This window comes from Dermacentor silvarum, chromosome 1 (assembly GCF_013339745.2).
Source record: "Dermacentor silvarum isolate Dsil-2018 chromosome 1, BIME_Dsil_1.4, whole genome shotgun sequence".
NCBI classification, from domain to species: Eukaryota; Metazoa; Arthropoda; class Arachnida; order Ixodida; family Ixodidae; genus Dermacentor; species Dermacentor silvarum.
Window position 1 is genome coordinate 320,905,722 of NC_051154.1, and position 24,409 is coordinate 320,930,130.

Consider the following 24,409-nt stretch of genomic DNA (forward strand, 5'->3'; position numbering starts at 1 on the left):
TTTGACACGAAGAAACCTAGAGCGAGTTAAATTGTGTGTCAACGTTGTGTGTAGTCGTTCCTTTGCATTAGGTTTTTCGCGGAATGAATTACCAGTTGACAGCCTATCATATGATGCGTACTCTGCTTACATCACATTTGCCTTTAGTTTACTCATTTGTTTTACGACCTAATTACGAAATGCCGGCATGTTACATTTTCAACATGTGACATAACCCTGTATGTTTTGTAGGGACAATCCAGGACGTGTATTTCTCAGCACCCAGTCAACTGCCAGAAGTGACTCAAACACAGGCCACCAGTAAGTGGACATCTGTTGCAATTTCGCATTATGTAGTCGGCTGCTGGCTTGTACTGAGTTATTATTTTAAAGCGAAGCTTTGTACCTCTACCAGCCAAGGGTTCTGTCGTGTCCGTCGTTGTAATCAAAAAACGATCCCGACGAACCGCTAACAATTGCAGGTATAGCAGTATAGCTTACTTGAATTCAGGCATTCAGCGTACAACTAAGCACTCGTTTTCGCAAGAAAAACCACAAAAACAAGCTTCAAAGTGATGAGCCAACATGATGGATGATAAGGGCTGCGGGCAAACAACGGAAACAGGCTCGGCGCGGTCCGTATGATTAGATTGCAGCTGTTGCAAAGCTTATGCAGCTGCTTGAAAGAGGGTTGACGTCATTCGAAACCCTTCCAGCCTAGTAACTGCTTCGGTTTATTTTCTAGACTACCCCACTATGGGGTAGTCTAGTAGTGTATATCACACCGATCATAAAGCAGTAGTGAACATTGTTGTGAAGTAAATAATAATAAAGGCCGTGGTTAAAGTTACGTTGTAGTGTGTGAAATATCAAGTGCGCCGCAGTCACCGTGAGGGTGGCGTAAACAAAAATTATGGGGTTTTACGTGCCAAAACCAGTTCTGATTATGAGGCACGCCGTAGTAGGGGACTCCGGAAATTTAGACCACCTGGGGTTCTTTTACGTGCACCTAAATCTATATAAGTACACGGGTGTTTTCGCATTTCGCCCCCATCGAAATGCGGCCGCCGTGGCCGGGATTCGATCCCGCGACCTCGTGCTCAGCAGCCCAACACCATAGGTGAGGGTGGCGTAAAAAGCTTCGCTTTCCAACCACCTTCACAGGGTGGATTGGCGGGCAATTTTTTAATGAGGTGGTGATGGTCGTACTAACGTGCATTTTGACCACAAAGATGCGATCTGGGGCCATATTCTGAAACGGTCCACTTCGGCGAAATTTCTTTTTCGCTTTCAGGCGCTCGATGATTGGCTGTTTTAGCAAAATTGGATGAGCTGATTGGCTGGCTGAGACCAACGTCAATAAATTTTACTCAACCAGCCAATCAGCGCGCACGTGAAAGCGAAAAAGAAATATCGCTGAAGTGTAACGTTTCAGATTACGACCCCATGTCTCATAGAGGTCTATATAATTGCCATTCTCTGCAAGGGACATGTACTCGTGTTCGTGAAGCATTTATATTAAGCCGTATTGTCGCTCAATGAGTCACGTATCAACGCTTTAACTTGCCAGTGCCGACAAGTAGTTGCGAGAAACACACAATATATTATGACGCTGTAAAGTTATTTTATTAATTTGAAGGAAAGTTTTGCAGCAGGAAAAAAAGGCTGCTATTCGAGGTAAACATGTAGTTTCGTCACAAGTTATTTAACCAGGCTGTGAATGTGTGAAATTCTTGACGTATGAATAGATTTAATGAATGAATTTTGCGACTTAATTATGAAATGCCGGCGTGTATACATTTTCAACATTTCACATAACCCTGTATGTTTTGTAGGGTTAACCAAGGACGTGTGTTTCTCAGCACCCAGTCAGAAGTAACTCAACCACAGGCCACCAGTAAGTGAACATCAGTTGCAATTTCACATTATGCTGTCGGCTGCTGGCTTGTACTGAGTTTTTTAATGAGGTGGTGATGTCGTACTAACGTGCATTTCGACCACAAAGGTGCAATCATGTCTCACAGAGGTATATATGGTTGCCATTATCTTCGAGGGACGTGTGCTCGTGTTCGTGAAGAAATTGTATTAGGCAGTATTGTCGCCCAGTGAGTCACGTATCAACACTCTTAACTCGCCAGTTCCGGTAAAGTTATGTCATTAATATGCAGGAACATTTTGCAGCAGGAAAAAGGGTTGCTATTCGAGGTAAACATGTCTTTTTCTCACAAGTTATTTAACCAAACTGTGGGTGTGTGAAATTCGTGACTTATGAATAATTTTAATTCTGCCTTTAGTAATGCTTCTAAAAGAGACTAGAAGTGGCATGTGACTACCTCTCCAATCAGCAGATCATAGATATACAGTCATAAGTGGTAGTTCCATGCAGTGTCGCACTCTATATAACCTTTCCCGTCAGCACCATTCTAACTGGTGGCTGTGTTTTCAGAAGGAGAAGTGCACATGGCACTGTATAGGTGTGAACTCGGTTTTCTTTGTATGTGTTGGCTCACTGACACAAACAGTGCAAAAATCAGTTGTACCATGAGGCTGACGACGACTTCTGCTGCTAGAAATGCGGCACTTCATATTTTCTAGTACTGCATGACACTTAAAGCAAAGCTAGCACATAAAATGATCAAGAAAACTAATAGCTGTTAAAGCTGTTTTCCCCAAAGAAAGCTTGTCCTTTATAGACTGTGGTAATCTGCGAGCTCTCCACTGATGTTTCAGTAGTAATATCCCTTAGTGTGTGAGAGGTCCGCGGCAGTTAATCATGTTAGTGTGTAAATGGTGTTTTAATTCTGTGCATTTGTTTCAACAAAGTTGTCTAGATTACTTTATTGTGCAGTGTACAGCTTACGAAAGTGTCAGCAACTACTGAGTTGTTAACATGCATATGCATTTATCTCTACGCAGCTTGCACTCAGCTGTACCACTGCACTGCTGCTGAAATTGCCAGCACCAGCTGCTTTGTAACAGCTATTTCACAGCATCTCGGTACGTGCTAATGTACAGTTAAGTTACGATGGGCTAATATTATGGACCACTGGTATTCTGTATTGTGACAGATCCACATGATAAATGATGTAATGGGTACAGTGAAAATCTTTGAATGTTCTACTATGGTACATCAAATAGCTCTCCTTTGCGTCACTGGAGCAGGGGAGAAGAGCATGCACGCACTCCTGAATGTACATATATTCCTAACATGAAAGAGACATTATATATATATATATATATATATATATATATATATACAAGTAAAGTAAAGGCAGGGACATCTTGAAATTTTTAATTGATTTGTGCAGCGCCAAAATGCAACAAAGACCACAGAGAAGCACATATGTTAACAGATTTCATACATCAGGTGTGCTCCTTTACACAAGAAGGGTGGTGCAAGGGGAGAAAGTCAGAAAAAAAAGTGGAGACGAACAGAAAGCAGTCGTGCCAAAAAGCATCAAAAGCATCGTGCAGCCAGGATCACCAGCAGGACATCTAAAAAGCGCAGTGATAAAATTACATACATGGCAACCTTAAGTATTGTTTGTTTCAATCAACTCAGATCACATGCAGCCATTACTGCAATCAAGTTGTTTCCTTATGTCATATAAGGGAGTGATGTGGGCCCAAAAAATGTTTAAAGCTAAAGAAGAACTTTTTGTGGGCCTAGTTGGTGCATACTTGATAAAGTTTTTGGAGCGCAAACAAGAGACACGGCACAAAAGAGAGGTCAAACACACGACAGGCACTAAAGGATCATCTTCTATCTTAGCCTCTTCGCCCGCTTTTTTGTCATATTGTTATCAGCTGCTTATGTTAGGGACAAAAAGTAAGAGTATGAGCTGTTTCCTGGTTCCCCATTCCATGCAACATGTCTTTGTGACTATACATGTGCATGCAGGTGATCAATAGATGAAAAATATTTAATAGAATCTCGTTACAAGAAACACTTGGTTGTAAGAGACATTTGAAAATGGTTTGATTGGTTAACACGTTAACAGCATTGCATACAAGAGACACCTTTGTTATTAAGGGTGACTTTTTAAGTATTCTTGACTATTTCGAAGCGACAAACCCAGACATATTCACTTCGTGCACCTCGTGTGCTCCTAAGTACTTAAAGATCATGCAATCCTCACAGAAGTCAATTGCACATGTCGCCTTAAACATGAATTAGAAAAGGAGGACAACGAGGACAGTGCAGCACAGAAAGTGTCGGCAGTTGAAGCTGACGAGCGTCTAAGAGTACCTCAAACGTATTGCGAGCAAGAAGGAGGCTTGCAAAGTGAAGTGTGTAAACTCCAGAAGCTGGAAGGAAGCTAATACAATCTGCAGTCACTAAAAAAAGTGCTGTGAACATCTTCTTTAAAGGGCCCCTAAACCACCCTGAGGTCGAAATTTAGTTGCGGTGTTGCATTGTACACGATACGGCAACAAACACGTAGCCACGAGAATTTTTCACACCGGTGCAGTAATAGCAGAGTTACGTCTCTTTGATGATCGAAAAGTAGTCGCCGCTTATTTCACCCTATGATCTGGTACACGCCGCCTGCACGGTATGATCTTTTCCTCGCCGAGTACACCTCCAAATGTAACGTAACAGGCCTTCGCCAATGAGCTCTGTTGCTGCCGTGCCGGCCTGTCGTCCTGCTAAGGGTGCTGCTGTGTTGAAGAGCCTCATCGGGAGACCCTTCTGTCGGTGTTTCTGTTCTTTGCCCCCACTGACTGCCCACAATGGCACGGCGAGCAACGCGACGAGGAAGAAAGAGCGCGTGTTTTGCTTGCAGACCTTGCCGACAGTCGTACACTGTCGTTCGACCAATCCACAGCACCAGAAACCGGTGACATCCTCAGAGACAGCCTGGTGATGTCAGGACGAACTGGGGGGGTGCAGGAAAAGTCCGGAGAGGCGCACGGGGTGGTTTTCTTCATTTTGTGGCGCTCCCGCGTTTGGCATCGTTGATCGTGACGGCGTTCTGATTTCTATGCGTGTGTTTACTTGAAATGTTTCAGAAATATCGAGAGGTGGTTTAGGGGCCCTTTACCACCCTGAGCAATTATTCCTTCAGATATACCTAAACATACTTTAGTAATGATGCATAATAAAGTGATCTAGTTTAGCTCCTCACTGTTTTTAAAATTTTTGGTGTCAATATACATGTTTCCCGTGCCCTTTGAGTATCTCTTCTGATGAGGCTTTACTGTAGTGAACAAACACCACTGTGTAACTCCTGCTGCAAGTATTATTCATTAAGCCTGGTCACTGATGTGCAAAGGTTGTGATTAGGTTTTGATGTCCGTATTTTTGAGAGCTATGTTTATTAATTCAGGCTGTTTTTATTGGTCCTTCGATGCAGGAGACAATGCCTACGAAATTATTGGCCCTGATGACGAGAGCCCTCAAGGGGCAAACGACATCTCTGTTGTACACTCTTAGCACGGTAACGTTTATGTTAACCTATAATTGCCAGTAACTTATAACATAAAGGTTACTCGGTGTCTAAAAAAATTTGATCTTTGTGTTTTCGTGAATTTCCGTCGCGGCTAGAGGTTACATGTGCCGAAGCGTATATTTTAAAGGTTACTGCAATGCCAAATGCCTTGTAATCTTTAGATTGTAACCTCTAAACGAGTTGGCATTCGTGCCTGAGGGGACCTACATTATGTATTGGAAGTCTACTTATTATTGTGTCGTATTGCGATCCTGATGTGGTGTTTTTAGCCGGGACTAACCTATATGATATGTTCTGCGGCCGAGGGAATGAGGCAGGTTGGACTAAATTGATATTTGATTGACACCAGTAGGGGTCTTTGGTTTCGCAACGTAAAAAAGAAATTTAAATCTTGCACGAGCGTATGCTCAAGAGAGACAGCAGCAATTCATTCGTCACTGATCTGACTGCATACGTGCCATTATAATCTAAAAGAAGCCACAGAAACAGTGAACACACATCGGAGAATATTGTGGCAAACGATGTTGTGGCTTGAATTATCACTACGGTTCAATGGGATGGAAAGCCCTCCGCTATACCGCTGCGGGCATTTTAGGCTGTGGTATAAAACATAGACTTGTGCACCTGCACAAAAACTAAAAGCGGATGCATTATGGTGATTGAATGTATATTTGTACCCAATATTTTTTTTTATTATTTCCGTGTGTATCAATGCTCCCTGTATTCGCGTTTGTTTTACATTCTCCTGAAACGCGACACCCACTAACAGCGGGCGCAGACTGAAGGTCGCACGTGGGCGCAAGCTAGAGTACTGTAAAATCTCTACGACCGACAGAATCAAAGCGTAGAGCAGGTCGAATAACTAATGTGCAGGGCGAGAAAGATGCTTCGTAATCAGACTTACTTGTACACTGCAACTGAGGCTACCGCGCTTTCTTTTTCTTCTTTTCTTTCTTTTTTGTATTTATGACGTATTAGAGGGAGTGGTTCCTAAATTACAGCAAATGTTAGGTTCATTAGAAAACGCCAGACACGCACCAATTTTGCCCGTTCACTAACACGCTTGAAAGACGCCGTTTCATTCACATGACAGCGGGCGACAGCCGCTCCAGTAAGGTCTCGTAGAGAGATGAACGTGCGCTCGCGGTGGGAGGCCACAATGGCGGCCGGCCAAATGAGCAGGGAGAAAACATACAAATACAAACGAACAGCAACATCCTAAAACATTAGAATATTAGCGTCTTCATATATATATGGTCCAGTGATACTTTGATGGAACTATAGTTTGATTATGATCTTTAGTTGCGCTAGATGCCGGGCGTAATCAAACGCGATTTAGCTTCAGCCAAACATGAGTGCTGTCATATCTCCTTCGCATTGCGAAGCTCTCGCGATGCATGCCGGGAAGAGTATCGCCGGTGGTGTCTTTTTGAAACGGTCGTGTCGCGCTTTGTTTCATCGCTTTAGGCACGTTTTTCCGCTCTCGGATTTGGTGGCGTGCTCTTACCAAGCGTGTTGTGTGTCTGAGTCACTCGTGACGGGTGGTACAGTTACTAAAAAGACTCCTAAAGGCGCGTGTGCCACTGAAAAGAAGCCATGACGGCGGGCGTGGAGCAGGGACATGTTTGGCGTGCTGCGTGGCCGCTGCGACGAGACGCATTGCCGATGGCCAATGGTAAAAGTTCTTCGCTTACCTGAGAGTGGTGAGCATCGTTTGTGTTGTGACTGCTGTAATGAATACCGAAGACAGCAATAACTGTGACCTAGGTAAGCAATGCTTCCTGTTCAACTATTTATTTACTGGTGTGTCTGTCTTAAATTTTGCCGTCAATTCATGCTCATGCTCGCACTGTTCAGTTTTATTTAAGTAAACTACTTGCTCGCTTAATAAACACTGTTGTTGTAATATTTTTTATCACTATCAGTCACCGTGTTGGTTATTCTTACATCTCAAGATTTTGTTGCACTTTTGTGTGGACGCACAACATTGACCTCATGCACGGAACTCGTGTTTTGTGCTGATATTCAGTTTGTAATCACTTGATATGGCGTTTTGACTGTTAAACTGTCACATTATTGCAGTGTTGTCTTTTGTACTTGTACTAGAGGGGGGTACGAACTGACTTGAGAATTCATTTTCGTTCAGTTTTCTAATCTTTAATTTTTATTGTTACCGACATTTCCTAGACAGAAGAGTATATTCACTTTAGGCGTGTTTAATTATTTGTTCTGTGGTAGCTTTTCATCTATTTGTGGTTTATTTATGTCTCTTTCATTACATGGTAATAGCTGTTGTTTGCAGGGCGACGCTAACAAGTAACTATGAGATTGTAAGATTACTTTTCTGTCGTTGTAGGCTCCACTACACAGCAAGGAGATGGGAGAATTAGCAACTGACATACTAGCACCAAAGAGACATGATTGTGCTCGCAACAGGGATGAGATCGTCCTCCTCGTGGAAGTCTAAAACTTATATGTATTTGTATTTGAACATATTGTAGACGAACCTTCAATATTTCTCTTTTTTTTGCCTCATTCCTCGTGATGCTGTAGAAATTTGTGCTGCCAGGGAGCGCTGTACTCAGAGGTTTTTTTCATTATTGCTTCATGGCCGTGAAGAAGAAAACAGACCAAGGCAAAATGTAATTTTGCTTGTGAAGGGAAAGCTTTGAGTTACCTTGTTTTGTATATGCAAATAAAGTAATCATGACATTTTTACTAAATGTTTTGTGTCAGCTTTCCTTATCACAGCTGCTACTCACATCATTTCCAGAATGTGGGTGCTGCCGTCTCATACCTCTAATTTTTTTTCGATACAAGAGATGTTGCAGGCTGAAATGCGTATTCATTCTGAAATGTGCCGCCTTTTCAGATATACTTTCCACTTGTGCAAAATATAATTATTTGAAATCTCACTATGATGGGATGACGACATGACACTTTTTGCAAAAAACTTTCAACATGGCCCGCAGCAAAGAAATATGTTGTGGGACGAACCTGTATACGATGCATTCACCTATACAAAAGCAACATACTGTGTATTTCAGCAATTATTTTTGTGTCTTGCACATTTATTCTAAAATTACCAAGTATGTGCCAGCTTATTTCAAAAGGTTCAACTGTCTTGATGCATCCTGCATTCTATACTAATTCCTGGAAGCTGCCTTGTGTAATTGATCTGCGCTGTAAAATAGCAAGGTGGCAAAGGTTTACACGTTGTAAACCAGTCTGTCCTTGAATATTAAAAAAGAGAATTTGAGACGAAATGTTGATTTCTGCGGAACAAGTTTTATAGTCATCGCGACAGAATTTCAGCAATAATCATTAGTACGAATTGTGCCAATAAACTGGAATAATCATAATTAGTACGAATATTACCAATGTTTGACTGATTATCATGTAAATTAACAATCGTGGTTAACGGCAGAGCTGGTCAATCAGCACTTCATATCCGGTTGCTGGAAGCATTCTGCCACAGAATAGTCTAAAAACACATACTGCGAACATGCCATAAAATGCATTGCTGTTCTAGCTGAGATATTTACAGAACTTTGCTGCAGGTTGTGCAGAAAGAATAACTGAAACAGCAACGCACTTCATTGCAGATTCAATTTCTCTAAATTGGTGCCAGGCACAATTATGGCAAATCGGTATTCTTTCAGTACTCGCTGCCTTCAGTATGCAATTACATGTCCCCAAAGAAATGAAAAAAAGCTAATTAGTAAAATTTTGTCCCCAAATGTATTGACTATCATGCAAATGCTGTCTGTCGCCGCTATGAAGTTTTCACAGCAATGAAATGTCATTGTGTCCTAAGACCTGAATATTTTTTAGTTTTCGACAGAGTCATGTCCAAGAAATTAAGGCATAACCCCTGCGGCCATTTTTAGGGAACTTTTTTTTGTAATCTTTCGTATAGGCATCCAGTCTTGCACGTTGTCACCCACGCGTCCTTCTGCGCATGCAAATGAATTTTGCACATTGCTCTTTCGGCCACCCATTGAACTTCACTGCAGGGGACTAGCGTAACTCACTGAGCAGCGATTTCATAAAAATTGTATTTCAGAAGATCATCCGAAGTTCAACAACTTTCCGTTAGCTACGTCGAAAGGATACCTTTTTTTCCGATAACATAAGCTTTCATGACACTTAGTCGTAATTTCCCTGCTGAGTTATAGCAGTGCTTTAACCTTGACCAAAGCGCTAATATAACGCAACAGAGAAGTTATGACTAAGTCTTAAATGCCTCTATTTTCAGAAGCGAGTATCCTCCTGACGTTGGTAACCGAAAGTTGTAGAAATTCGGCCGATCATTTGAAGTAGAATTTTTATGAAGTTCTGCTCAGTGAGTTATGCTAGTGCATTGCGGTGAAGTTTGGTGGTTGGCCGAAGAATCAATGTCCTAAATTCATGGACATGGGCAGATGGACGCACGTGTGAAGCCTTGCAAGACTGTATGTTTACACGAAAGGTTACATTCATAAAGGCCACGTGTACCTATACTAAAGGTTACTATATAGTAACCTTTATTATAGGTACACGTAGTCTTTTATTTTATAGGTGCACAAAATTGTTAGAATGTGCCCCTTTATTAAACGTTACTTAAGTAAAGGTTACAATTTTATGCCCAACTTATAGGTTACAAATTTGTGAGAGTATGCCCTTTATTAAAGGTTACTTAAATAAAGGTTACTACGTAACTTTTCTTTATAGGTGCACAAATTTGTGAGAATATACCCCTTTAGTAAACGTTACCGTGCTAAGAGTGTAGAAGTGAGCCTGATACCACCTGAAGTTACCATGACAGATGACACGGCTGCAATAGATACAGAGACTGCCGTGTCTACTGCAGCTACAACAGAGTACGAGGCAAGCAGCAGCACGTCAGCATCAGCAGTAGTGTCAGAAGGAACCAAACCAGGCCTGGTAGGGCAACATGTGTGCTACCACTTTGACTTTTTTGTAGTGCATACACCTCATCTGCTCAACATACGAAACCTTTTCACCACGACTGCGAGCCAGTGTTCTTGTGCAGCGAGAGCAAGACTATGTTTGGTGGTATAACACAGTATAAGCATCACTTTAAAATATGCAAACCCATTACAGTTGTTGCCTCCCCGGCCGGCCCACATAGCGACAACAATGTGGAACGCATGGTGGCATACACCTCTCCCCCATTAGAAGATAGTAGAGAGACTGTCAGTGTGGTTGCTAGATTAACTGGTCATTGTAGCCGACTAGAAGGACAACACAGGTGTCATAAGATTGTTGTTGATGTTGTCGTTGAAGAGGTAAAGAAGATGTTTGATGAAGCTGAAGCATTGATATTGAGCAAATGAAAAGTGACCGCCTGAGAAAGCTACACTATCAAAATTTGGGTATCTATATGCCGCCAACTCTGGTAAAGCTCACAGGAAATGCAAAGACCTATGTTGCAAAGTTAGCAAACCACCTTCAAAATGTGCTAAGGCACCCAAACTTTGTTGACTATGTAAGGAAGCCCTGCAGAATACAGACTGACTCTGTACTTAGTGACTTCTGGGAAAGAACAAGGGTTCATTCGCATCCCATTTTTAACATACACAAGAAAATGTTGTTCTTCTCAACCTGTATTATGACAGAACTTGCTAACCCGATTGGTACCAAAAGAGGCAAATTGGGCAAGCTCAGTATATCTTATTTAACAATATTAAACCTGGCACCTTCTCAGCGTTCTAAACTGTCTAGCATCTTTTTGATGCGGGTTGGTCACACAGCTGACCTGAAGAAGCATAATGCCCAGTTAAATTTTTTTCAAGATTTCATTCAAGTTCTGAGAGTGCTCGCCAACGAAGCAATCATCTTTGATACAGACAGAGACCGTGAAAGGTTTTTTGGTGCTGTGATGACCGTTACAGGACATTCTTTAGCTGCCCACTCGTTAGCAGGTTTAAAGAATTCTTTGGCCCGACTGCATTTCGATCCTGTTGAACTTGCCTTGAACCGTCATATAGTTATGCACAACATGTTCGACATGGAGTGTGTAATCTGAGATCGGAGAGTGAAATCAAGTTGCAAGTGCAGGAACTGAAACAAATAGCATCAGTTTCAAATAGGAAGCAGCTTTCCAAAGATTTTGGGATCAACGGAGAATCAGGGCTGACCTCATTTCCTTTTTTTTTGTTGACAAAAGATATTTTGTATCGCCCGGTGCATATCCTGCGACCACTCCATGTGACCACTTTCCATGTTATTCTGCATGATACAGCTCAACCTCTAGAAACGAGACCACAACTTGTAAAGAGCTTTCACAAAAAATTATTCATAACACTATTAAAACAGCAGTATTTTTGTGGGTTTGAGGTTTCCGGACGTTCATTAATTCAAAAAGTGAAAAAGAACAAGTTTCGTACTTCTCTTTAACAAGTGCGAGGGGTACACCACTTTTGTAGTCATGCATCTTCATCACACTATCAAGTTTCTAAACGCCTATTATAATTAGTATTACCAGTTACTTATATCTGAGTGCATTGTATGCATGTAGCAGGTGTAAAATCAGGTCAGTTTCTTAAGATGCCTTATCTGGAAGAGAGCCCTAATAAAGAAATTTGAATTAAAATAGGTACGTTAGACACAAAATCTTAGCACTTTATTGCGTGTGGTTTAAGCATTGCTCAATACTTTTCTGGGTGGTAGTTTCAACTGGCACAGCACTGCGCTTTGCCACAGTCACATGTGTATTTAAAGTGGTGTTTACCTGTTGTGTTGGTCTCTTTGTGTAGGCATAGAGCAAGCTTTTTTGTTGCATTCACGTGTTTGTACTATGTTTATATAAGGCAGTTACAAAATGTGTGTCACTATAATGGCCTGTTCTTTTGAGCTTACACCTGCAAATAATGGTGCCCAGATGGCCGCACTTCTATGTAGGTGCACCGCTAGCTTCGTGTATGTTCTCATGTTTGTATAAAGCTTATATAAGCCACTTACGGAATGTATGTAACTAAGCACTGTGGTATTCTGTAAAGGACTGCTTGGTTGCTTTTACACTTGTGAAGTAGTACTGAGGTGGTGGTATTAACATGTAGGCCCACTGCGAGCGTTCTGTGTGTTCACGTGTGTGTATTAGGCTTTTACAATGGAGTTGCAACAAGTACGTCACTAAGCGCTGTGATATTTTTTAAAGAACTGCTTTGTTCTTGTGAGAAATAGAACTCAGGTGGCACTGTGTGATCATGTGTAGGTACACATGGACCATTTGTGTACATTGTGCTCATGTAAGCAGTTACAAAGTGTATGTCACTAATCATTGTGATATTTCGTGAACAATTACTGTGATCGTTTTACACCTGCGAATAATAGTGGTCAGGAGACAGTACTTGTGATATATAGTTGAATTTATACAATGCCAAGACATGGGGCTGTATACGTACCAAAAGAAATGCATGTCATTATATTGTTGTGATGATTATTACTGTTTGGATTTTATTAAACTGTGATAAAATTGTTTCTTGTGTCAATTGAGGTATGGCAATTTATCATGCAACCAAACTGAGGACCTGAACGTGTGCATACAAATAAACCGCTAATTTAAGAGCATACTGCTCATATTCTGCTAAACCACTTTAACAAATCTTGTATTACAATGCTGGACAAATGACAGAGCTGACTGGGATGTATAGAAATATTTCTGCACTGGCTGAAGGACTGCCCCACACTGCAGTTGGTAATGTTGGACATATTGGAGTAAAACAGAAAGCGCACTTGTATTAAACATGCGACAGTCACTGCAGAAACATAAGGCGGACGAGTAGATGTGGCACTTTTATTTCAGGGCTCTCCATGCCTACTACTGCATTTCTAGTCTTCCTGTGCTCTGCGTATAAGTCCCTGCTCAGCCAAGCTTTCTACTCCATGACAGTTGTCCTACAGGGTTCATAGAAATATTGAAGGAAAAAATTCAAGGGTTTTCAAGTAGTACTTTCGGGGCCCCAACATATTAGCTTCAAGGACCTCATGCATGTGTTTAGTAGCTTGGACAGGCAATAACTTGTTCAACAACGACATCGTTAATTATAATGCAAACAAAAAACAACACCAAATAGCATTTCACTGTTTCCAAACGTTTGAAACTGTTAATTTGCCTTTCACCGCCCATCCCTAACGCACACAGTGCCTTAACGCACACACAAGGAGGCATTTCAAGAAAGTGGTTGACGTTTTTATGAAATAGCACAATTACCTGCTTGGAACTGCGAAATTTGCAGTTTTTGAATACTGCTTCATTTGATAGTGTATGTGATGTCATTTGTTGGCTCAACTTTTCACCATAAAGTAAGCAATAGCCATTTCTAGTTTCTTTTTATTGTGTCTGTTGCTCTCGATTCACACTTCAGCACAGCTTCTCTTCGAATGCCTCTACTGTTGGGCTTTCTGCTTCTTCTGTTCCTCCCCCTGTGAACCACAAACCTCTCTTCAACGTCTATGATTGATCCAAACGTCAACGTCTTGAGGTGACGCACATATTACGTCTCGAGTACGTACCTTTTCTTAAAGGAAATGCATGGATGTCTATAAGATGTACTATCTACATGAATGTTAGACTACCAGATAACGTACTATGGATGTACATAGGATATCATTCAGGCACCATAAAAGTAATTGGTACACATAGCACTTGAACCATACCTCCTACGTTTCGTAGGCATGCAGGATGTGTGTATGAATGTATGTATGTATGCACTTACGTGGTGTGTACTGTTATTGTTATTATTGAGTGTTTATTATTATTATTATTATTATTAATATTTTACTCGCCCGAAGTTAGGGATATGAAATTACCGATAGATTTACCCCGACGTTAGGAAGTGCTATAATATATTTTAATGCCTGAGATGTTTGAGTTATTAAGAACTATATTGAAATCTCGGGCAGCAAAAAATGGAGGATGCTTAAGCTTCGCCGTTAAGAGTGGAACGCGATAGAGTTATCGGGCCCCGTTCGCATCGCATTTTTCTTTATGAGTAGGCTTCACTGCAACACAGAATGTGGGAAATCCAGCTTAAAAGACCAAACTTACACCAATCCCCTTAAAGTGGGCTTCACTTTTAAACAGAAATAGATTGCTCGGAAGACGTTTTTACAGTGGCAATTTGAGTCGTCTTATATTAAAATGTGAACGACCTTTTTAATTACTTTATTAATTGTTTGCTATGGCCCCGACGCGCGCGCGTGTCCAAACCGCATTAGGCAGGCTAAGTCCCAATTTGACCTTGTCAAGGAGGCGAGCGGCATCTGGATAGCATTTTCGCAAGTAAACTATCCGAGCGCGCCACTGTTACTATGCTAGAAATGCTGGGAAAGGGGTTTGTGTTTCCGTTTCCTCGTAACAGAATTGCTTTCTCGTACGTTCAAATTACAATGCAATGCCACCATGGCTGTAGGTTAGGGTTAAGTCGCACTTTACCATTTTTATGACGGATTTTACTGTGAGAAATTCCATTTTCGTTCACTAACACCTTGCGCCACACGGAGGACCTGCGCGGTCGGGGTGGTTCGGGATGATTTTCTCGGCAACGGACGCCGGCGCTTACGCCGACACCAGCGCCGCATTTTCTGCGACACGGGGCCCTTAACGCTGTCGTGTTAATTTATATAATTGCCCTTCAAGGCTTATCTGCAATCCACTCCACAATGTAAGTATATTCCCCGCGCAGCCTCGTAATATTGCACACGACATTGTGTCTAAATCTCTATTATATAATTGCTGTGCTATTTTGTTTTATTATTTTAATATCTCATGTACTAATTTAATATGATTGTGTTGTTTATTTTGTTGCTTTTGTATAGTTTAAATAATCCCAAGAAGTGACAGTTCCCTGAAATATAAACAATATTACATAATTGCTATCTTTTTGTTTCGACGCGCTATAAATCAATGCATCCAAAGTTCGTCTTTATCTCTTGCCTGCCCCAATTCGATAATTTTTGGTTGGTGCACGTGTAGGTATAGCAATCGGTATTAGTGTTGTGCTAATTGCTTGTTTCTTCGAAATAACTTTGTCTAGCAAATGAACGTAAAATTTCAAATTTCGCGCCTAACTCCTGAAAATTGTCCTTAACAAAATGGCGCCTACAATAATCAATAGCCTTTCGTTTATACTTTAAAGATAACACCTTGTAAACGTTGCATTTTTGTATAATTATTATTACATATTATCACATTAATTATTATAAAATAATAACGTACATATAGTAGCAATTTTAAACAAGAATTGGCAAGAAGCAGTCTGGCGCAACGTCTCGCGTTTTCCTTCTGCCTGCTTTGGCGGCGTATTTGCGTTGCGATTGCATCATTCTTTTCGGAGCCGGAGTGAACTTGAAGTCGCGTGTTTGCATTAGTTTTTTGAAGTGCTGTTGGGGCTTGGGCTGCGTGATCGTCACTAGCGTCCTCCAGAGTGCCCACCGATCAGAAAGTCGTACGAACCGCAAGTTTTGAACGTCTGTTTATCGCACCATCGAAAGCGGCGGCACAGCAGGCGCGATGTGAGCTCCGGTGGGAACAGCAGCCCTTTGTCTCGTAACGGTAAGTAAACTTTTGTTAGCGTAGCCCGCATGCTTAAGTGTATTGATTATGAACACTATGTTGAGAGATGTCAGGAGCAGAGTACGCCGCGAGCTTGCCGAATTGTTTGAAGCGCTTGGCCAGCCTGTCGAGGCAGGCGACAGCCTTGCGCTCCGGCAGCTCAGTAAGCGTTCGCGACGGGCTAGCAGTATCATGCCCAAAAGTGAGCCGCAAGCGAGCTACTCCGAAAGCGAGTATCCTATAGCTTCAGTGCAGTAAGCGCAACGCATGTTAGCAGTAGCGCGGCTACAGGCTATTTATTGTTCAGGGCTGGTATTTTGTAGCGATGCCTTTCCGATGCTAATGCCTCTTCGCGCTTGGTCAGCGGTCAGAGCGACGGTCCGCTCACGTTATCAACGGTATCAGCCGGCTGTGAGTGGTGGATAAGACTAGTAAATAAAGCATAAGGTATCGCTACAAAATACAGGCCCAGGTTGCACAGAAAGCAGCTCAGATTGTTCAGATCGTAATGCGGAGGTTTTCGACGACTGGTGTCTATCCGAAGCCGGTGAGTATTCAGAAGAACGGTTTTCCGATGTATTTAACGCTGACGTGCAAGAAACCGCAGAACGGGCAGCAAGACAAAGCACTAGCAGCTAAAATTTCGCAGCTTCGCTTGTAAAGTGGGCTCTACAATGTAACATTGCCCATGGGTCCCTGACACCGCTTCTCTGACTTCTAAGAGCACACGGGTGTTTCCGAAATCTTCCAAAAGATGCTAGAACTTTTCTGAAGACCCCCCGTGGGGCTGTCGAGGTATGTGTATGTGTAGCCTTAAACTCGCCTAAATTTCGTTGATAAATTTAAAGAAAATTACTGCACGCTTCCACTTCAAATGCACCTGCTACGTGTTTCGCATCTGCTCTTTGATAATGACAAGAGCATATGTAGGTTGAATGTGGTTGGAGTGGCAGCATGCGTATTTTGCACATGTATACATCAGAGCATTTGGAGCACCGCCAAATTTTTTTGTGATCTTTTTTATTGGCTGAGTTGTTGAGGTGATAAAATAGTTTTCCTGTGAGAAAGTTCGAGATGTAGTAATTTGCTTACTGTGTCAATAAGTAAATATGTTTGATTTTGAATGTTTTTTTCATATAATGACAAAATCTTTATTTAACATAGGTGCCGTCCAGACTGGCCATGAGACCAGCGAATTTGCTGTAGAAACAGCCATCTGGGAGTGGCTGCGTCACGCTCCTGCCAGGCACAGAACTGCCATTGCTAAGGTAATGTGTCTTCATATGTGTCACAATGGTTGAAACATTTTTCTAAGTTGAAACCAGCTATGAAAGGCACAAAGGGGGCCAAGTATCGTGCAGTAAGCTGGGCAATGGACTAGTTTAGCGTGATGACATGGAAAGATCGCTTCACTGTATGTGCGAAAGTACATTATATTTCAGTTTGACAAGATGACTACCGAAGATTACGTGAAGTGATAAGTTTAAATATTAGCAAGCTGTACGATGTGGATAAATTTAGAGCAACAATGACGCTAAAGATCATTAGGATAAATATTTGTCTAGCAGTGAACTTAGAGGTACGAGATTTCTGGCTTTAAGTTTTCTGCTTTAGATGGAGGTTTTGGACATTTAAACCCTAAAAAAAGAACTCGTAAGCATCATGGTGTCATAAATAATATACTGCATAGCTTTTGTATCAGCCAGCCTCCCAAAAACCAAGACTGGTTCTAGAAAACCTGTATGAGGCACAAGCACAATGCGCTTGTGCCTCTTTCATACGATCTACTACACTAATCCTGTTCTTAAAGATGAGTTGTTCCTTCCCCCATCCTATATCTCACCTAGCAACGATCACCAAACGAAGGTGGGGATACCACGATGCAAATCCAACTATTATTTTTACTCATTTATACCACGCACTGCCGCCGACTGGAACCACCTTCCTGCCTCCATCGCTGCTATTAGTGACACCATTAATTTCAAAAAGATTGCCAACGACTTGATATGTACTCACCACTCCTCTCTGTAATGCCCTCGGGCCTTGAGAGTATGTAAATAAATAAATAGTGCATTATTCAGGGTGGTCTGTGGTCCAAGTCACCAAGTGCTCCAGTACTGTGTTACGTGCTCCGCCGCTGTGCCGAGTGCTCTCCGTTTCTGCAGTATACCAAGAGCCATTTTGCGTCTCCATTTTACCAGTGCTCCAACGTTGTCAAATGCTTGACCACGTCTGCAATGTGCCATAATAATTTTCAAAGTGTCCTACGAAATGCGTGGGCGTTCCAGTTAACTTTGCTTCAATGTATAAAACAGCATTTTCCTCTAAAAGTTCACTGGAACGCCCATGCATTTCGTAGGACACTGAAAAGTAATATCTCGAGACTGGTTCAGTCCTGAGGATTCGTTCCAAGTGCATACGCCTTGCGAACAATTAAAAGGTTTATTAGGATAATTATGTTAATTATTCAATTAGGCATTTTGATTCGTTGCAGAAGTAATGGCCGCCTCATCGAGTAGTTAAGGTCAAGGATTATAATTGTGCTATGTGCCACAGGCAATTTTAAAAAAAATTTATGCAACTAAATTGAATCACTCTGTATATGTAAGTACTGACACGATACCACTGACTTGATACTGGATTTTGAAAAAAAACTACTCTGGCACGCCACAGACCACCCTGAATAATGTACTACATAGGTTTTCTAGAACCAGTTTTGGTTTTTGGGAGGCTGGTTGATACAAAAGCTTTGCATTATACTATTTAGGATACTATGATACTTACGAGTTCTTCTTTTAGGGTTATGTCCACAACCTCCATTTAAAGCAAGAAAATTTAAAGCCAGAAATCTCGTACCTCTAAGTTCACTGCTAGACAGATATTTATCCTAATGATCTTTAGCGTCGTTGTTGCTTTAAATGAATCCACACCGTACACCTTGCTAATATTTAAACTTATCACTTCACGTACTCTTCTGTAGTCATTTTGGCAAACAGAAATATCACGTACCTTGGCGTATACACTGAAGCGATCTTTCTATGTGATCACACTAAACTCGTCCATTCCCCAGCTTACTACACGATACTTAGCCCCCTTTAAATTTTTCCCTACGCTTCAAGTTTACGGTGAAAGAATATAGTAGAAAATTTTAATGAGTGCAAATCTTAGCCTAAAGTATCGATATTTTTAACACATACGTAATATCTAAAAATGGTATATTATTTTTTCTCACCAAAGTCTGTGTAAAAAGTTATTAGCTCTCGGTATTTTATGTTAAACTCTTTGACCTTGCGTTACCATGCTTTCTGCAGGACTGTGCCACTGAACAGCGCGGATATGTGTGACATGGTTCCCTCAGCCTGTTGTACCTTTACCTATCACCCGCGGCATCTAGCTGCCAGTGTGACCTTGCTTTCTTCAGCGCTGTGCCACTGAACAGCCCGGACATGTGTGACGTGGTCCCCTAGGCCTGCTGTATTTTCACCTATCACCCGTGGCGTCTAGCTTCAGTGTGCCGAGTTGTCTAAAACTGCCAAGTGCTTTATGATGTCACCAATGTGCCAATTGCTCTAGTACTGTTATGTGCTTCGCCACTGCCATGCGCTCTCCACGTCTCTAGTATATAAAGTGTCCCATCGCGTCTCCATTTGCGAAGTGCATTACCAAGTCACCAAGTGCTCCAGTACTATGTTATGTGCTCCGCCGCTGTGCCGAGTGCTCTCCGTTTCTGCAGTATACCAAGTGCCCAATTGCGTCTCCATTTTACCAAGTGCTCCAATATTGTCAAATGCTTGACCCCGTCTGGATAGTGCCATGTGCTCCACTGCTGTGCCAAGTGTATACTTTGTAAGTGATATACATGTCTTAAGTTCAACCAATAGCTCTACTGCATAACTTTCCATACAGTTGGTCTTCACATAGACTTCTATGTCAGTCAACAAAGGTACCATTCTTGGCACCTTTGTTCCGTTTCCTATATCAAGTGCCCAGCTTACTATGCAACTGCGGAGACTTGTCAAGCCATCGTGCTGCTGCCATTGATGTCATCATTGCCAATACAGCCTTCATAAATAACAGCATAAATTTGGACAGCACAATATCATTTTTAATTTTTCATTTCATTCTAATACATAAAGAATATTGTACTTATTTGTTTATTTCTACTCACATTCTGTAGTTATCACAAGGACCACGCATTGCGTTTAATGTTTTACTCACAGAAGATGTGTGCATCACTCTGGAAGTTTGTAGTTGGTGTATTTCTTCTCCGGTTTTGTGGATTTTGCTTTGACTAACATTCCAGTCACATTTCGCAGATTTTACTTGCACATCTATTGATTTTATTGTTTTACTTGCACATGAATTGTCTGTATTTTGACATGGTCGCAAATATATCTGCGAAAATATTGAGCTTTATGCTGCCCGATGTAAGAGTTGCGTGTTCAAAAGAACTCTTGTTAAAGTTCATGCTATTCATCGCTTCGACATTTCAGATCCTGCTGTTCATCTTGGTATTCTTTATGCTATATTCTCTTAGCTGCATTTTGCGTATGGTATAACAAGGATTCTTCAACAAGAGCTTGAGGTATGCTTTGCAGGGGCATGATTTAGGAATTTATTGCTCTGGTTTAGTGAGTTCTATATTTTCTAAGCAACGATATACTATAATTCTGTACGATTAGTTCTCATTTTTGCTGTTCAACATAGCTTTCCTTTTGTTAAACATATCCTGAATAAAAGCTTGAGATACTCTTTGAGGATATACACCTGAGTTTATTTTAGTTATATTTTTCTATGAAAGGTTACTTTATTACGTGTAATGTTTGTTCTAAAATAAAGTTTTGCTGTGGAACCAAAGTTTCAAGGCTGGTATAATTTTTCTATCAGGTGAAAAAGACACTACACGATTGCTGCACAGCTGGGGAATGTATAAAATTACATCTTGGTCACGTATTTATAACGTATTTCGGCTCAAAACTAATGTCCAAACAACGTAACAAATGTCCAGCAATTACATCCATATAACATCTTTTCAACGTAAAAAAGAGGACTTTTGACATTACCACCTACGTAGATTTTACGTAAACTAGATCTATTTGAACCTCTAATAGAGCAATTGAATGTCCAACTGAAATATCTAATGGACATCCAGGCAATGTTTATGGCTTATAGGGCCATGTACACTAGGTACTGATTCCATGCGCCTAAAACTTGTATCCGCAGCTCCTTTGTATTTCAGGTTTAAGGATTTCACGTTCCTTCTATTAACTCGACAGATAATCTTCTGTGACGCGCGAGAGTGTGTCACAGTAATTTAAAAAATGCCTGGCAATGTCTGCTAAGTCTAGCCAAGTGTACAAATTTAAGGACTTTCCATTACTTCAAATATTCAAGGGCTTTCAATGCCTTGAAAATGGCATTTTAGAAATAAAGGGTTTTCAAAGATCGCTACAAACCCAGGATTCTAGCACCTAAATAATTTCACAAGCTTATTTCGTCAGGGAATTAAGAAATTCATGCTTTTTAACTAACACTGCAATATCTGTACATGGAAGCTACGAGAGCGCAACCATTTTGGAGTAAAGAAAAATACTGAAACCCTTCAATACCAGTTTTTTTTTATATGGAGCTTCGCCTTGCCAAGTGAAGTTTACAAATGTGCCTGGTTTTGGTGGGCGTTTCTGGAACATTTTCTGTGAGAAGCAGATGACGAAACGTGCATAATTCGGGGAAATGCACTGTGCCGTTCACACTGAGAGGAAACGGGGAAAAGGAAGTTAAACCCCCATGCCCCGAAACTTACGTGCACCTTGCTGTGGTGTGCATGTATCGTGGACGGAGAAACAGCGCAAACACAAGGACGACGAAAAAGCATGAACCACACCAGCGCTTTGTGGTGTGGTTCATGTTTTTTCGTCGTCCTTGTTTTGCGCTATTTCTTCTTTCGCAATGCTCATCCAACTAGCCGGCAAGTCCATCCTGTGCATGTATGTTGCACACACGCATGAGTGCAGATGGCCTTAGAAGCTTTCAGAGCGAGCGCTGCCACAGAACACAAGCAGTGCACGCGCAACAAGTGGACACATTAGTAATTTAAACATGCGCGCCGATGCATGTGACGCGGCTATCGGCATATGCAGTCTTCAATTGCTGGAATGCATGCGCTCCAAACCGCTAACGACCCGCTGCTATTTCAGGACAACAGCTTACAGCGGAATGAACCAAACTGTAAACCAATGCACTTGAAAAGAACGCATACACGCTATAGTGTGAGGCACGTCAAAATGGCTTCGTGACACTGGTACCGGCGTCGCAGTTGACCATATGCAAATGGAACTGGCGGAAAAAATAAAGAAATCCTCACAAGTGCACACTCCAATTAAATTCACATACGTGGATGGTTGGCGCTATTTATATCCGCGTAATTTCGGAGAAGATATAATACATGGACTGGAGGAGCACTCGATCGTGAGCAGAACGGCACATCTGTTATTTTCCAGCGGTGACGACAAGCCTTGAAGAAAAGTTCTCACGTTGTCGTCTAAGTTGTCGACGTTGTCTTCCTTCGATCGTTAGTCGTAGTGTCGCGTAGTTGCGGCGGTGAAGAAAACAGTCGTAAAACTGTGTATTACGAAATTGATTGTTTATTGGGGGAACCTGTGCCCACAAAAGCAAGCTACACTCGTAGCACAACGATAGCGGCGAACACAGTCGGCGATCGTCGAAATCTGATCAGCGGCGAAACGCGTCGGCTTTTATAAATGAATGATCGAAGGTTCCACAGTAATCCCTGGTGCCCGCGTGTCTTCCAGAAAGTACTAGACAATTCGCGTCGCTCATACAATCAGATTACATGAGCGTCGGTGACAACAGACAACGGATAGAAGCATCGATAACGTTCGAGAAACTTCCGATACATGCAGACGTGTCGTGTGCCTAGCGATAACGTTTAACATTTGTTAGCAGGTGGAAAGCGGTCACCGGTGAAAGATAAACATGTACACGTGCCAGCAGCAAGGAACGCAAATGATGCAAACGCAAACATATTCCGATACTCAACAGCACAGCACTGCAGAGAAACGCCTCCCACCGCCGCCTATTCCTCAAATACATTTGGTGGCTATATATTCCCGTAAAAGAACACCTCCGAGCGTAGTGGCGCTGTGGTGTAATCATTAGTATGTGTGCTTTGCGATTGTACAAATGCGAGTGTACGCGGGTTCGATTCCACGTGATGTGCTATACAGTGTTGTTAAATCTTGATGAGTGTGTAATTTCCCCTGATGAATGTGTTTCTAATTAGGCTATGTGACTGCTGATTGCGAAACTTGCAGCGATAATTGCGGATAAAGTGCAAATTCGCTTTTTTTCTCCGCAAGTGGCGTTCGGGACACATACGCATAAGAGCGCCTTCAGAGCAGTCACGCCTATCGTAGGCCGCAAATAGCCAAGAAAAATTTGACTTTAAATCCTGCATAACATTGCTCACGCCTATTCTGAAGGCCGCTTGGAATTGGGCCGCCTAAGCTTGAGCCGCTTGAAAATGGGCCGCTGTCTCTGGGGGGGCGCCTACGGAGCTGCTTAGCGAACGGTATATCAGCGGCCGTAATTTGATCTGATTGCCTGCCTGCACGCGTGGATTCTAGCCAGGACTTGGCTAGCAGTGTATGTATGAAGCCTCTTCATACAGACCCGCACCCGTGCGTTTCTAGAAGAAATAAATGTTTCATGCGCTAACATGAAGGGAATTCTGGAAGCGTAAAATCATTTGTTGTAAAAAATGCTGTATTTTTGCGGTGAAGTTCGCAGAAAACTGTGGTGTTGCAATGTCTTACCTACTACAGTATTACGCTGCAACAGTACAACTTGATGCTGTCTGCGCAGTTGCGCTCGCAACGCCATCTAGACGCTTATGCAAAGTCTACGAGAAACGCGTGGGCTAACAAAACTTCGGAACAGTGACAATGCTAGGGTTGACGCTACTTAGGTATAACGGTGCTAGCGCACAATAGTTCGTGCTTAGCCAGAGCTATTTCGACCGCACATCAAGGTGCTTTACGGTCAAGTGACTGCCCCGCTGAAGCCGCGAGTTCAAGATCTGTCTGCTGTAGCAATTGTTCGAGCGGCGAAGATAAAAGTGTGATGCGGAGCGACTGGCTGCGCCCCCGGTCTGCTTGCGAGGACATTTTCGTGCAGCAGCGAAGAGCAAAAACAACTTGAGCCAACAGGTGGATGTTACCCGGTTTGTGCTTCTCTGTGCACTCATTCTGGGCCCATCTTCCCTGATGATAGCTCATGGGCATACCATACAGAAATAAAAATTTTATCTACGGGGATACTTTCACGAAATGTTGCGTGGCTAGCGCCGGACACATCGGCATCTGCGAGCAACGGCATTCTTGGCAGAGTGTGAAGC

At 42.1% G+C, this 24,409-nt stretch overlaps 2 long non-coding RNA genes across 2 annotated transcripts; both read left to right on the top strand.

Annotated features, from left to right (window-relative positions):
• Positions 1-217: 217 nt before the first annotated feature.
• LOC119437322 (uncharacterized) lies at positions 218-10,369 on the top strand. Its single transcript, XR_007464952.1, has 3 exons — positions 218-300; positions 5,337-5,404; positions 10,199-10,369. It is a non-coding gene; the product is annotated as an uncharacterized LOC119437322 (long non-coding RNA).
• A 5,517-nt stretch (positions 10,370-15,886) lies between these two features.
• On the top strand, positions 15,887-19,791 carry LOC125942275 (uncharacterized). The gene is made up of 3 exons (XR_007464951.1): positions 15,887-15,993; positions 17,158-17,261; positions 19,305-19,791. It is a non-coding gene; the product is annotated as an uncharacterized LOC125942275 (long non-coding RNA).
• The last annotated feature ends 4,618 nt before the right edge of the window (positions 19,792-24,409 follow it).